The sequence below is a fragment of the Oryx dammah genome, unplaced genomic scaffold (assembly GCF_014754425.2).
Source record: "Oryx dammah isolate SB20612 unplaced genomic scaffold, SCBI_Odam_1.1 HiC_scaffold_12, whole genome shotgun sequence".
Lineage (NCBI taxonomy): Eukaryota > Metazoa > Chordata > Mammalia > Artiodactyla > Bovidae > Oryx > Oryx dammah.
The window spans coordinates 34,265,189-34,281,533 of NW_024070196.1; the positions used below are offsets into that span (position 1 = coordinate 34,265,189).

General features: G+C 36.2%; 1 protein-coding gene across 1 annotated transcript in view; it reads right to left on the reverse strand.

Annotated features, from left to right (window-relative positions):
- SPATA5 (spermatogenesis associated 5) overlaps positions 1 to 16,345 on the reverse strand; it is a 346,722-nt gene that overhangs the window by 179,229 nt on the left and 151,148 nt on the right. The window lies entirely within an intron of this gene.

Genomic DNA, 16,345 nt, shown 5'->3' on the forward strand with positions numbered 1-16,345 from the left:
CACTTGATGACATAAATCAAAGCAAGATCCTCTAAAACCCACCTCCTAGAGTAACAGAAATAAAAACAAAAGTAAACAAGTGAGACCGGCTTAAACTTAAAAGCTTTTGCACAGCAAAGGAAACTATAAGCAAGACGAAAAGAAAACCGTCAGAATGGGAGAAAATAAAAGCAAATGAAACAACTGACAAAGGATTAATTTCTAAAACAAACAAGCAATTCACATAACTCAATGCCAGAAAAACGAACCAATCAAAAAGTGGGAAAGAGACCTAAACAGATATTTCTCCAAAGAAGACATACAGATGGCTAACAAACACATGAAAAGATGCTCAACATTGCTCATTATTAGAGAAATGCAAATCAAAACCACAATGAGATATCACCTCACACAGGTCAGAATGGCCATCATCAAAAAATCTACAAACAATAAATGCTGCAGAGGGTGTAGAGAAAACGGAATGCTCCTCCACTGTTGGTGGGAATGTAAATTGATACAGCCACTATGGAAGACGGTATGGTGATTCCTTAAAAAAAAACTAGGAATAAAACTACCATATGACCCACCAATCCCACTCCTAAGCATATACTCTGAGGAAAACAAAATTGAAGAAGACACATGTATCCCACTGTTCACTGTAGCACTATTTACAATAGCTAGAACATGGAAACAACCTAGATGTCCATCGACGAATGGATAAAGAAGTTGTAGTACATATACACAATGGAATATTACTCAGCCATCAAAAGGAACACATTTGAGTCAGTTCTGATGAGGTGGATGAACCTAGAACCTATTATACAGAGTGAAGTGAGTCAGAAAGAGAAAGATAAATATCTCATTCTAACACATATATACAGAATCTAGAATAATGGTAGCGAAGAACTTATTTCTAGGGCAGCAATGGAGAAACAGACATAGAGAATACACCTATGGACATGGAGAGAGGGGAGGAGAGGGTGAGATGTATGGAAAGAATAATATGGAAAATTACATTACCATATGTAAAATAGATAGCCAATGGGAATTTGCTGTATGGTTCAGGAAACTCAAACAGGGGCTCTGTATCAATCTAGAGAGGTGGGATGGGGAGGGAGATGGGAAGGAGGTTCAAAAGCGAGGAGATATATGTATACCTGTGGCTGATTCATGTTGAGGTTTGCCAGAAAACAACAAAATTCAGTAGAGCAATTATCCTCCAATAAAAAAATTAAAAAAAAAGAAGATAGGAAAAAAAGTACATTTTAAAAACAATAAATTAGAACACCCACAGATATGGTAATAAGTAGACTTAAAAACCTTATGCTTAAAAGAGTAAGAGATTTGTCATAAGCTCTACTACTGTCTGAAGTAAAATACAGTCAGTAGCATTATGGTCAAATGTGCCTACCCTAAAGCAAGGGGGCCAGAGTAAAAACCCAAGACCTGCCACTTATTAGCTATGTGACCTTAGACAATTTAATTTTTTAGCATCTCAGTTTTCTCATTTATATTAATAATCTAATATTGAATTTTAAAAAATAATTCCAAGAAAAAAGGCATGAATAAAGTTATTTTCTACATACTTGTACACTATAGGCTGAAAGTAGCATAGAACAAAACAAATGATTAAAGGTAGTAGAGAAAAGATTAAGCCAAGAAGAGGCTAAAGAGCAAATAACTTAAGGTCGTCTTCTGAGGCACATACCTAGCTGTCATCAAATATCTGCTGAATTTTCTTGACCTAGATGGTTGTAAGGTTTCACTTTAAGTTATAATATAGTAAATCTAAGTAGAATCTGGAATCTGAAAAATGAAGTGTTAATATTATAGTAACTAGGATAACTAAATTTTAAAAAGCATACAAAGAAATACAATAATAAAGGCAAAATAGAAACTAAAACAGAGTACTGAAAAATATTTCAGTAATTCAAAAGGAAGCTGAAAAAAGATAGTAGAGGAAAGAAAAACAAACAGAAAAACAAATCACAGAACTAAACCCAAACATACTGACAATTTTACTAAATGTAAATGTTATAAACACATCAATTAAAAAATCCAAGAACTAAATGTTATCTATATGAAACTAAAATGAAATAAAATAATAGATATGTTATATGTAACAGAATAGAAAAAAGATATCCCAACAACAGCAAACTACATTCTTTTAAAATTTACATGTACATTTAATAAGACAGGATGGTATCCTGGATCATGAAAGAAACCTATCAAATTTAAAAGAACTGAAATCATACAAAAATGTCTCTGCCATAACAATTAACTAGGAGTTAAAAGCACTATGCTATCTGGAGAGCTTCCAGATACTTGGAAATTAAGCAACATACATCTGTAATCAAATCTGTAATCAAAAATGAAATCAAATCTTAGGGGAGAAATTAGAAACTATTTGAGCTAAATGAAAATAAAATAAAAATATATCAAAAATGTGTGAAATGCCACTAACGTGATGCTTTGAGAGTAATCTATAGCATCTAAAGAGAGGTTTCAAATCAGTAATCTGTTTCCACTATATGAAACAAGAATAAAAAGAGCAAAAAATACTCGAAGAAGGAAAATTGTACAAGAACAGAGACCAATTAAATTGAAAATTAAAAAGCAAAAGAGAAAAATCAATGAAACCAGGGTCTTTGAAAAGATTAAGAAAATTGAGAAACCTCAAAAGAGGAAGAAGACACAAACTGCCAATAACAGTTACCCTATGACTTACTATTTCTAGAGAAAGGAAAACTTACATTCACACAAAAATCTGTCCATTCATGTTTACAGCAGCACTATTCATAACAAAGAAGCTTCCCTGATGGCTCAAGAAACTGCCTGCAGTGCAAGAGACCCAGGTTTGATTACTGGGTCAAAGATCCCCTGGAGAAGGGAATGGCAACCCACTCCAGTATTCTTGCATGAAAACCCCATGTACAGAAGAGTCTGGTGGGCTACAGTCCATGGGGTCACAAAGAGTGGGACAGGACTGAGCAACTGACACTTTCACTATTCATAACAAAAAATGAAAACAATCAAAATATCCTTCAACAAATTGGAATGTATGGATAAACAAACTAGCGCTTCTAGACAGTGGAATACTACCCAGCAAGAGAAAAGGAACAAACCACTGATACAGACAACATAAATAAATTTCAAAAATCTAAGTAAAAGCCATGTTCAAAGGCTACATATTATATAATTCCATTTATATGACAAGAGAAATGGCAAATATAGGGACAGATCAATAGATGCCAGGGGTTAGTGGCAGAAAGAGGGTTTGACTACAAAGGTGCAGCATGAAGAAACTTTTGCAATAAATTTTTTTGTATTGTGATTGTAGTGGTAGTTATACAATTATGCACGTTTGTCAAAAATTCAGAGAACTATACAGAAGTTACTAAGCTCTATTACCTTGGTAAAGTTTCTTAACTTGTCTATATCTCAGTTTTTACCAATAGGATCAAGTATGGCACTGTATTGACTTTATACAGTTAAGATTTAATGATTAAAATATTTTGAACAAAACTTAGATTCAGGATATGCTGAATTTGAAATCCCTTTGAGCTATCTAAGTAGGCAGTTCAATGAAGAGGTCAAAGCAAATCTCTGAGATGAATCAAGGGCAATCATGTTGATTCCTGAAGCCATGGGTATAGATGAGATTGCCTATGGACAGAAAAGGAAAAGAGGGGTCACAGCACCCAATTTTCATTAACTTCAACATTTTATGGCTAAGCAGAGGAGAATAAATATGTAAAGGCATCCAGAGGAGACAGAAATACAAGTAAAACCAGATTATTGCCATGCAAAACACTGGAAAAGACCCTGATGCTGGGAAAGATTGAGGGCAAGAGGAGAAGAGTGGGGGTGGGGGGAAGGGCAGAGGATGACATGGTTAGATAACATCACTGACTCAATGGACATGAGTTTGAGTAAACTCCGGGAAACAGTGAAGGATAGGGAAGCCTGGTGTGCTGCAGTTCATGGGGTCGCAAAAGAGCTGGACATGATTTCACAACTGAACAACAACAACAAATTTACAAGTTATGTCCTTAAAGTGAGAGACCGAGCTCTTCATTACCTCATCCCTCATTCCTGCTCACCTGATTGAGAACTGAAGTGACATAAGAGTGAGATTTTTACTATGTGGCCTAAGGAACAGTACAGCAGCAAGATAGAAGGAAATCTGAGTTTCTGACCCCATAGAACCTCCATATCAAGTTAGCGGCTCCACTGTGCTGTTACTCCCTTTAAAAGACTCTTAACTGAAGATACACCAGTCACAGTATTTTCAGAACTCATCAAAGCAGATTTATGACAAGGGGCATATACAAAGAATGATATCAACACATTTTAAAGCAAATATTTAAACAAAAGGCACAACATATGACATGTACATATTAATGATATAAGAATTACCTAATCACAAAAAGCACATGATAGATTTCTACAGTTTGAAACTGATAAGCATTTTAAAGTTTGTACATATTTAAAAATACTCACAAATGATTCTTTGTTCTGTTGGATTTTTAGAAGGAATGAGGGCTGAAGTAGAGAGTCAATATAAGTAATTAGGTTATTTCTCACATTAATAATGAATATAACAAGAAAGCAGAAAAAGCACAAATAATCTAGAAATCAGACATAGGTTTAGTCTGTGCTATCTGTCATTGTTATTATTCAAAGCTTTAATGTAACTATTACTTTTTCAGTCACTGAAAACAAACTTCAGTACAATTTTAATTGAATTCTTAACTATCATAATTAAGTATAAGAAAACCCATATACTAGAATATTCACGATTAAATACAATTTATTTTTATAAATCTTAATGGTTCACAGTAACAGAATAACATAAAAATTCCCAATCTAACTTTAAAAATATATAATTTGTATTCTCAGAACAATCTTCAAATTATTTCTTTACTGAAAATTTGGAAAGGAGTAGAAAATCCTACATCTTTTAAGCCTGCAGAGAATTATCAAAAGCCTGACTGAAGTATCAAAATAAGTTTCATGCTAAGAGGGAAAAAAGTAATAATTATTTACTAAACCGTTTTTCATGTTTACCCTCTGGTGTTTCTACCAGCCATTTCTAGCAAACTACCGGGAAGATGCTTTTTTCTCAGACACAATGGATTTTTTTTCTGACTAAATTCATTTCTGAACTAAAAGCATACAAAGTTAATAAACGGAAGGAAAAGCAAATACAGAGTTGTCATGTTTAAATTATATTCTTAAAAGGTTTAGGGGTATCATTTGTGGAACACAAAGAGATTTCCTTCTCTTAACAGCATTCCAGGACATCACTCTTTCCTGCCTACCAGCAGACAAGATTATACTTGTCTGGAATGTCAGTGAAGTATTTATACAAAGGCAGTTTTTTCAGAATCTTCTTATTGTGAACACAAAACAGGAAATACAGTAATACCATCAGTCTATGTTAAACACTATTTAGTATAAACTGTGTTTCTCTTTTAATAAGCACTAGGTTAACCTCCAGGAGAAGGAGGTGAAAATGAGCACATCTATAAACACAAACCACTAGGTGTTTGCAGCCAGCAACAGGAAAGGTTCAGGGAAAAAAAACCAATTAAACTTTAAGAATTTGCCAAACTGCATTTTAGTAAGTGTCATACATACTACAGCGTCTAATAAAAAACTCATTTTTCTCAAGTTCACAGGAGAAAATAAAAGTAGTCTATCAAAGTTAATACTTTGTTGAATGAAAAACAGCTTAATAAGTTGATTTTATTGAAAAACTAATTTAGAGACAGAAAAAATAAATTTCTATGTAAAGGGGCCAACCATCAAAAATAACAAATACAGCATTTTATGTTCTAAAAAATATTTTTTCCACTTAAAAAAAATCTACCTTCCATGAGTAAAAAAAAAAAAAGTGTCTACAAACCTACTACTAAAGAATTTTCAACTTTTCTTGCAAGTAGATTAAAAAGTGTAACTGGGAACCCAAGTAGAGTAAGTCTCACAGAGATTAATTTTAATTTTTCATATGATAGCAAAATGAACTTTGGTTTGACTGCCCCCTGCTGATGCAAAATTTTCAAAACTACAGAAGTTAATAAAATTATAATAAACTATTTTTTACTCAGAAATTAGCTTCCATTTCTTATTGAAAATGAAGGAGATTTAAATACTTAAACTCCTATGTCTTATTTTCACTCAATAGGCAAATATGTGTGGAATATATATGGTTCAGAAATTCACTTATCAAAAATATGATTTCATCTCTCTGGCCTCAAAATACTTACAAGTTATTAGATCAACAGGAAAAATCTGAAAAATAATAAACTATTAGAGAAAATCAAGAACTAAACTAAATAGTACTGAAGAGAAGTAAGCTAGGGAAAGAGGTTGGTAGGGCCAAATTAGTTTAAAAAACTATAAGACCAAGACAGCTGAGAAAATGTAGTAAGAAAATATAAAAGAGACAAAATAAGCAGAAGCCTGGAGGAAATCCTAAACATAGAATGCACAGAACACAGGACACCAGAAGAGTTTAATTTCCAGAATAAATGGACAAATGTTTAGTGAGAACAGAAAATAGAGATGGCACCCAACTTTTGAAACTAAAAAGGCTAGAATGAAGAGTGAGACTGGAGGCAAACAAGGATTCACTGAAGGTTCCTTAGTAGCATGATACCCTGGTAAAACAGTATAATAATGGGGTAAAGCAGCATAAAACCTGGTTAAAAACAATCCTTTAGGAAGAGTACTGTGAAACAGAAACAAAGAGGAAATGGAGGAAGAAGAGCCTGTGGGCAGAGAAAACTGGAAGACAACTATAGTAAGCCAAGGAAAGAAGTCAACCAGAATGGAAGCAAAGGGAATGGAAAAGAGAAATGAAATTGAGACACATTTTGAGTTAAAAACAAAACTGAGCGCCTAATTGGATTCAGCTTTTTGTCTAATTCTTATGCCATATTAAATGATTGTTAAACTCAACTGAAATAAAAGAGAAACAGTGGACAAAAAGTTAACAGAAGGGAAAATTGTAGTGTCATTGGAGCTAATGGGATACAGAGTTTCAAGAAGTTGTGAGTAGTCAGCAGGATCAAATTTGTGAAATTGAAGACAAATAAGAACCCTTAAGAAGCCATTAAATTTTGAGTGGTAGTCATGGTGACCCTTAAACAAAGCAGAGGAATTCACTTTAGGGAGAATATGTCCATCTCAGGTTAGAGGAGAGGAGGAGAATATAAGTAACAGGGCAGAGCTATTTTTATAGTTCAAGATGGGACATATGAGGAATTTCATGGCAAATGGTCTCAATTATCTCAATAAATCAACTTCCAAGTTCATTTTTCAAAAATGATAGATCAATATTCAGGAAAAAACCCAGAAAATACTTGATACCACATTTCTACCCAGGAATCCAGTGTCTACTTGAGATGACCAGTCCCACGGAATGGCTTCTTCTAGCCAACACTTGTCATTTTTCTATACCTATCTAGAAAAATCTGTGTGTTATTTTGTAAAAAAGTTTAAAGCTGACCCACTGATGACACTGCTTCTTGACACATACATAGTTTTTCCAAATACGGTTTCAGTGAATTCATCTGGAATAGAGCATGCAACTCAATAATAAGACTTTATTCACACGCTACAGGTAAAAGCTGTACATGGAAAAGTAATGTGTCTCCTAAGATAAAACAGTACTTTTGTTTTAGAATCTCACACACACACACAAAACAAAAACAAAAGAAATCATAATTTCTGAACCTTATGTTACATTTTCTTTGTAAAGAAATTTTGTTGAAAGAAGTGTAACATAAGAGTTCATATGACACAACTAAAGACTGAAGACACCTCATGCCGCAACTAAGACTTGCAGGGCAAAGAAATAATAAAATAAATAAATAGTAAATACTTCTTTTGGCTTCCCAGGTGGTGCTAGTGATAAAGAACCTGCCTGCCAATGCCTAAGAGACACAGGTTTGATTCCTGGGTCAGGAAGATCCCCTGGAGCAAAGTATGGCAATCCACTCCAATATCGCTGCCTGGAGAATGCCATGAACACAAGAGCTTGGGCAGGCTACAGTCCATAGGGCTGTCAAGAGTAGGACATGACTGAAGCGACTCAGCACAGCACATAGCACAGAACAAATATTTTTTAAAAGTTGAATGTTGAAATGATAAGTTTCCTCTTAAAACTCACACTCACAAAAATGATGTAATAAAACCCCAGGATATAATGAGGTCCAATAAGAACATATTATTTATTGAAGAGGACACCAATTGTTTTGAAGCAAGGCCTTATTTCTCTTCATGACTAAATCTTCAAAACATTACAATAAAATTGATATGAGATATTAACACTAATTGATATTTCCTAGAAAAGATGAAACATCATAAGTATTTGTACAATGAATAAAGTGCTATACTGGCTGCATGTCTACATAATAGATGAAAGTTTTCTCTAAAGTTAAACAGGCAGAGATCTGATAATATCTTCTTCCTTTTAAATTGAAAATGATTATATAAGTTATTAAATAAAATTTTATAAAAAGAATTAACCTTTTTTCAATTCTTTGAATATCATCCTCTGGTCTTTATATACATGAACACATTTTATAGCAATAGTTACTTTAGAAATTTCAAACACCTTTTGCAATTAAAAATGTCACCTTTCCATTTTCAGACTCAAGTAAAGTGGGATTTTCCAAGGCAACTGTGTTTTGAAAACGAAATAAAAGTTCCTTTGACAAGAGATTTCCCCACAAAAAAGTAAAATTAAAAAAACAAACAGGTCGGTTTTCAGAAAGTAAAGTACGTATGAGAAGACAAAAGGAATGACCATTTTAACTAAGGAATGTAAAGCAAATTTAAATCAATACTGAATGTAGGACACATCTGGATGAAGGGCAGAGGTATATTTCAAAACACTTGCTTACAACTGAAAATGCTGTCTAACAAACATGTAATTGAAAAAAGATGACATAGCCAAGCTAATAGTTTTATACTATATTCATTAAAGTAGACTAATAAAAATACAAGAAAACAGTCCTAAGTACAGAAAGAACAGTTTATCAATACAATATTAAAAATCTTTCTTCCTGGTATCTTCCTTCGTTAGTTGTTACTGCATTAAACATCAAAAGTAGCAATATTATGTTGAGAGGAGCATAGTTAAACAAACATACTTATCCCAGATCATATCTAGCTCTTTCTTATCAGCATATCCTATAGAAATAATTACCTAATTATCTAAGTAACACCCTGTGTGCGAAGTTGCTTCAGTAGTGTCCAACTCTCTGTGACACTACGGACGGTAGCCCATCAGGCTCCGATGTCCATGGGATTCTACAGGCAAGAATACTAGAGTGGGTTGCCATGCCAGGGGATCTTCCAGCCAGGGATTGAACCCGCATCTCTTACATCTCTTGCATTGCCAGGAAGGTTCTTTACCACTGGCGCCACCTGAGAAGTCCATAAATAATACCCTAGACACTAAAGTAAGTTTTGAACATACAGATTGGATATAGAAGGTGATGTGTGGACATGAGTAAGGCAATAAAACAATGAAAAACAAATTTAAAAAAACTAAGCAAATGAGAGCATACACTGGCCTCTGGGTCAGAAATGAAAACTATGGGATGATAGTATCCCTGAGAGTGAGTGATGAAGCCAGTTTAAAAAAGTTGGATTTGCCCCCTAAAAAGTTTTGTAAACAATCACCCTGGAATACTCATCCTTTAAGAATTAAGAGGGAAAACTTCATTACGCTCCAAGCGGATACAAAAAGGCCTTTGGGATTTGACTCAATTAACACAGTCTATTTAGATAAGGTTACAGAAAAAAGTATCTTAATCTGACAGCAGTAACAATCCTCATTCACCAAGACTTACTTACTCTTGTCTGAGGAACATGTTAAGGTCCTATATATGATGACAGCACACACACAGTAAGAAAAATAATGTAAACTGAAAGGACGGTTAATACTAATTATCTGTTTTAGACATAAATATTGATGGATAAAATATCACCAGAATATCAAAGTCCTTTGATAATAATTATCCCTTAATCATTATTTTTTGTTTGTTTTTAGTTTCTCTGAGAGGCTATGTGAATAAAGGCAAAATAGAAAATGTCAGAAAAGATACAAGCAGAACTTTAAATAGGAGAATTGTGTTAATGACTCACTGTAGAAATTTAAATGTAATGAACTGTTTCCTCAACAGTACTGATTAACTCCCAGGGATCCATCCACATTCCCTTGACCAGGGATCTTCCAGCCAGGGATTGAACCCGCATCTCTTACGTCTCTTGCATTGGCAGGCAGTACTTGCAACAATTAAGACACAACTGAAATGGCTGGTCAGGGTTGATAATAAATTACGTGAGTTTAGAAAACAACTGGTCACTACAATGAAATAGCCCATAATTATGGCCTTATTAACATAATACTCTCTAAACTGAACCTTTACTTTAGTAATCTGGTCTAAAGCTCTCTAATTCCCAGCACATCTAGCTCATCGATTAATTCCACAGAAAATGTTAAGATATCCAAGAATAACAAGTTACAAAATGAAAGCCAAACTGGGAGTGAAGATAGCTCCATCCTGCACACTGCTCTATTTCATCTAAATTTTTTAAGTCTAAGAAGAGAAATGGTAGAAAGACAATAAAGGACTGTTGTTGTTCAGTCACTCAGTCATGTCCAGCTGTTTGTGACCCCATGGACTTCAGCACGCCAGGCTTCCCTGTCCTTCACCATCACCCAGAGCTTGCTCAAACTCATCTCCATCCAGTTGGTGCTGCCATTCAACCATCTCATCCTCTGTCATCCCCTTCTCCTCCTGCCTTTAATCTTTCCCAGAATCAGGGTCTTTTCCAATGAGTGGGCTCTTCACATCAGGTGGCCAAAGTATTAGAGTTTCAGTTTCAGCATCAGACCTTCCAATGAATATTCAGGACTGATTTCCTTTAGTATTGACTGGTTTGATCTCTTTGCAGTCCAAGGGAGTCTTCAAGAGTATTTTTCAACACCGCAGTCCAAAGGCATCAATTCTTCGGCGCTCAGTCTTTTTTTTACTGTCTAGCTGTCACATCTGTACATGACTACTGGAAAAAGCATAGCTTTGACTACACAGACCTTTGTCAGCAAAGAAATGTCTCTGCTTTTTGATATGCTGTCTAGGTTTGTCATAGCTTTTCTTTCAAGGAGCAAATGTCATTTAATTTAATGTAGGCAGTCACCATCTGCAGTGATTCTGGAGCCCAAGAAAATAGTCTGTTACAGTTTCCATTGTTTCCCCATCTATTTGCCCTGAACTGATAGGACCTGATGCCATGATCTTAGGTTTTTGAATGTACTTAGTTGAACTTGAGTACAACTAAAGTTTTAAGCCAGCTTCTTCACTCTCCTCTTTCACTTTCTTCAAGAGGCTCTTTAGTTCCTCTTCACTTTCTACCATAAGGGTGGTATCATCTGCATGTCTGAGGTTACTGATTTTTCTCCTGGCAATCTCGATTTCAGCTTGTGCTTCACCCAGTCCAGCATTTTGCATGATGTACTCTCCATGTAAGTTAAATAAGCAGGGTGACAATATACAGCCTTGACGTACTTCTTTCCCAATTTGAAACCAGTCCATTGTTCCATGCCTGGTTCTGTTGCTTCCTGACCTGCGAACAGGTTTCTCACAAAGCAGATAAGGTAGTCTGGTATTCCCAACTCTAAGAATTTCCTCGGTTTGTTGTGATCCACACAGTCAAAGGTTTTGCTGCTATTGCTAAGTCGCACCAGTCGTGTTCGACTCTGTGCGACCCCATAGACGGCAGCCCACCAGGCTCCCCCGTCCCTGGGATTCTCCAGGCAAGAGTGGGTTGCCCTTTGCTTCTCCAGTCAAAGGCTTTAGCGTAGTCAATAAAGTAGAGGTAGATGTTCTTCTGGAATTCTCTTGCTTTTTGTGTGATCCAGTGGATGTTGGGAACTTGAGCTCTGGTTCCTTTGTCTTTTCTAAATCCCGCTGATACATCTGGAAGTTCTTGGTTCATATCCTGCTGAAGTCTAGCTTGGAGGATTTTGAGCATTACTTTGTTAACATGTGAATTGAGTGCAACTAATTACTGTTTATTTTTTCTCCCTCCTGAAGCCAGGATTATGATCCTAAGTCTCCTCATAAACAAGAGCAAGAAACAGAAATAGATGGAATGAAATGGTAGAAAAAATAACCTGTTGAAATAATGCAAGAAACTTGATCACACCTAGGATTATCTTCTAACTTTCAGCACTAAATTAGTCAACTGTAACTCTTCATAAATAGTTCCTTATTTCTAAGACACTCTACCTGAATTTTTGCTTTAATATTTTTATAAATAATTTCTTTAAGCAAATCTTATATTGTTTGAGAAAGCTTCAACTATATCTAATTTTAAAATTATAGAGCTGTATTTTTCCCAACAAAGAAAACCTAAGTTATCAGCACCTAAAAATATCAAATACAAAATTAAAAAACCATCTCTTTAAAAAGTGACAGCATAAAAAAGTGACAGCAATATAAGAGAATTCTCGAGAAACAAAAAGAAAAATACAAATTTACAGAGGTAAACTAATGAAAAATAGCAAACTCTAGAGCAAGCATTTGCCTTGAGTATATCTGAGGATTCCTTGTAATCCAGAAATTAATGACTCCCATATATCTGTGAAGGTTTAAAAAGAACAACAAAAAATCAAGGGCCTTGCCTTTGAGGATGGTTGAATCAGAGAGAGTACAAAAAGAAGTGAGTCCCAAATGGACATTGTAAATAGGTCAACACTGCCTAACCCAGGCTACAGAGGGAGACTCTAGGATATGGCATCATCAGTTCAGTTCAGTTGCTCAGTTGTGTCCAACTCTTTGTGACCCCATGAATCGCAGCACGCCAGGCCTCCCTGTCCATCACCAACTCCTGGAGTTCACTCAAACTCACATCCATCAAGTCAGTGATGCCATCCAGCCATCTCATCCTGGGTCATCCCCTTCTCCTCCTGCCCCCAAATCCCTCCCAGCATCAGAGTCTTTTCCAATGAGTCAAGTCTTCACAAGAAGTGGCCAAAGCACTGGAGTTTCAGCTTTAGCATCATTCCTTCCAAAGAACACCCAGGACTGATCTCCTTTAGAATGGACTGGTTGGATCCCCTTGCAGTCCAAGGGACTCACAAGAGTCTTCTCCAACACCACAGTTCAAAAGCATCAATTCTTTAATGCTCAGCTTTCTTCACAGTCCAACTCTCACATCCATACATGACCATTGGAAAAACCACAGCCTTGACTGAGATGGACCTTTGTTCATAGCCTTATGTAAAAGAAAAATAAAGAAAAAAAGACTCTCCATAGAACTGATAATCATGAGTCTTAAGACTACACACATAGCCCCCAAACTTGAAACTAAAAATTTAGTTTAAATTGGACGTGGACACCCCAGTAACTATAAACACACTCAGCATGCACAACTTGGCTTCTAAATACTGTTTTCCCTCAAAAGGAATCAGTTCCTCTTGAAGAAGTGGCAGATTTCAGGATTATTAGTCCAGAACACATTTTGCCAGAAAGAACGTAAAAAAGAATGATGGAGATAAAATAAAAGAGTATGGGAGTGGAAGGTGATCCAAGTGGCCTAAATTGGGACAACTTGAACATCAAGATAAATACTGGTAAAAACTCAAAAGTTAATAAAGTAAGAATTCCTAAGTTCACAGTGATAAAAACAAGGAAAAAGGGAACATTCTTCCTTATAGAAAGCCAACCAATAGAGACAGCAAATTCTACTTTACAACAAATGCATATAAGTACAAAATAATTCTTGGAGAAGGTTATTCTTTGAGGTACTGTTGAAAAAGAAAGTGAAAGTGTTAGTTGTTTGCCATCCCATGGACTGTAGCCCACCACAGGCTTCTCTGTCTATTCTCCAGGAAGAATACTGGAGTGGGTTGCCATTTCCTTCTCCAGGGGAACTGTTAGGTATGGCAAAAGATTGGCAACAGCCTAAGTGTCCATCAGTAGGGGACTATTTGTATGTAATTGTGTCTGTGTACCTGCAAAAGCATAGGAAAATACCCATAGACTGATAAGGAAAGAACTTCAAGATACAAAGCTAAAGGAAGAAAGCAAAGGACTGAGTAGTATGCATTTTTCTACATTTCATGTATTTGTGGGAGACATATCTAGTTATGCTTTATTGACTATGCTAAAGCCTTTGACTGTGTGGATCACAACAAACTGTGAAAAATTCTCAAGAGATGGGAATACTAGACCACATTACCTGTCTGGTGGCTCAGACGGTAAAGTGTCTGCTGACCATGTGGGAGACCTGGGTTCGATCCCTGGGTCAGGAAGATCCTCTGGAGAAGGAAATGGCAACCCAGTCCAGTTCTTGCCTGGAAAATCCCATGGACGGAGGAGCCTGGGGGTCTACAGTTCATGGGGTCGCAAAGACTTGGACACGACTGAGCGACTTCACTTTGGACTTCCCTGGTGGCTTAGACGATAAAGCATCTGCCTACAATTCGGGAGACCCGGGTTCAATCCCTGGGCGGGGAACATCTCCTGGAGAAGGTAATGGCAACCCACTCCAGTATTCTTGCCTATAAAATGCCATGGACAGAGGAGCCTGGTGGGCTACAGTCCATGGGGTCGCAAAAAGTCAGATACGACTGAGCGACTTCACTTTATTTCTTTATTTACCTGTCTCCTGAGAAATATTTATGCAGGTCAAGAGCAACAGTTAGAACCAGACAACGAACAATGGACTGGTTTCAAATTGGGAAAGGCATATGTCAAAGCTGTATACAGTCAACTTGTTTATTTAACTTACATGCAGAGTACACCATGCGAAATGCCATGCTGGATGAAGCACAAGCTGGAATCAAGATTGCCAGAAGAAGTATCAATAACCTCAGATATGCAGATGACACCACCCTATGGCAGAAAGTGAAGAGGAACTAAAGAGCCTCTTGATGAAAGTGAAAGAGGAGAGTGAAAAAGATGGCTTAAAACTCAACATTCAAAAAACGAAGATCATGGCAACTGGTCCCATCACTTCATGGCAAATAGATGGGGGAAACAGTGCAAAGAGTGAGAGAATACTTCCTTGGGGTCTAAAATCACTGCAGATGGTGACTGCAGCCATGAAATTAAAAGACACTTGCTCCTTGGATTAAAAGCTATGACAAACCTAGACAGAAAACAAAGGTCCATATTGTTAAAACTATGGTTTTTCCAGTAGTCATGTGCAGATGTGAGAATTGGACCATAAAGAAAGCTGAGTGTAGAATTGATGCTTTTGAACTGTGGTGTTGGAGGAGACTCTTGAGAGTCCCTTGGACTGCAAGGAGACCCAACCAGTGCATCCTAAAGGAAATCAGTTCTGAATATTGATTGGAAGGACTGATGCTAAAGCTGGAAACTCTTATATTTGGCTACCTGATGTGAAGAACTGATTCATTAGAAAAGACCCTGATGCTGGGAAAGTTTGAAGGCTGGTGGAGAAGGGGAGTACAGAGGATGAGATGGTTGGATGGCATCACTGACTCAATGGACATGAGTTTGAGCACGCTCCGGGAGTTGGTGATGGACAGGGAAACCTGACATAGTGCAGTCAATGAGGTCGCAAAGAGTCAGATACGACTGAGAGACTGAACTGACCTGAACTGCGGGAGACATGGGTGTAAGAAGTAAAACATATGCATATTTGATTGCATTAAAAACAGCATCGGCAGAAGAAAGAGACTAATAAAAATCAGGTGAGGAAGACAAGATTGGGATACAGAGGTAGGAGCAAGATATCAGCATACAGGTCTTTCTAAACACTTTAGATCTTTTGGATCTGTATTACAGGATATCAAAATATCATGTAAAATAGTCTTCAAGGTGAAAGTAACTCAAATATACATAGAATACAGGATAAGAAGATATTTACTACTTTGATTTCTGTTATCAGTGAAAAAATTTATTTTATACGTTACACTCTTGAAGAAATCATCAAATGTCATTTTTCACCTCTAACTGAGATACCATTTTTTCTCTATACCAACTTCACAGCTCTGGCTGGTCCCTTAATTTAAAGAAACAAAACAAAACCAAAATCCTATGAAGAGTTTTGGTGGTGACAGAATGTAGATTTCCTACATGTCTCCATGAAAGAGACAACGTCTTAAACATGAAACAAAAGTAAGTGACCTGATATAATTTGTAACTTCAATTTGCATTTTTTTTCACCCTCTACAGTAAGCATAACTGTCATAAAATATATTCAGTTAATGGAGCATGGTAAGTATGGCAAACAATACAACTATTTAAAAACAAAGTCAATTGCAATTTTTTACATATTGTGGCATTAAGGAGATCACTTACATTTAGTCCCC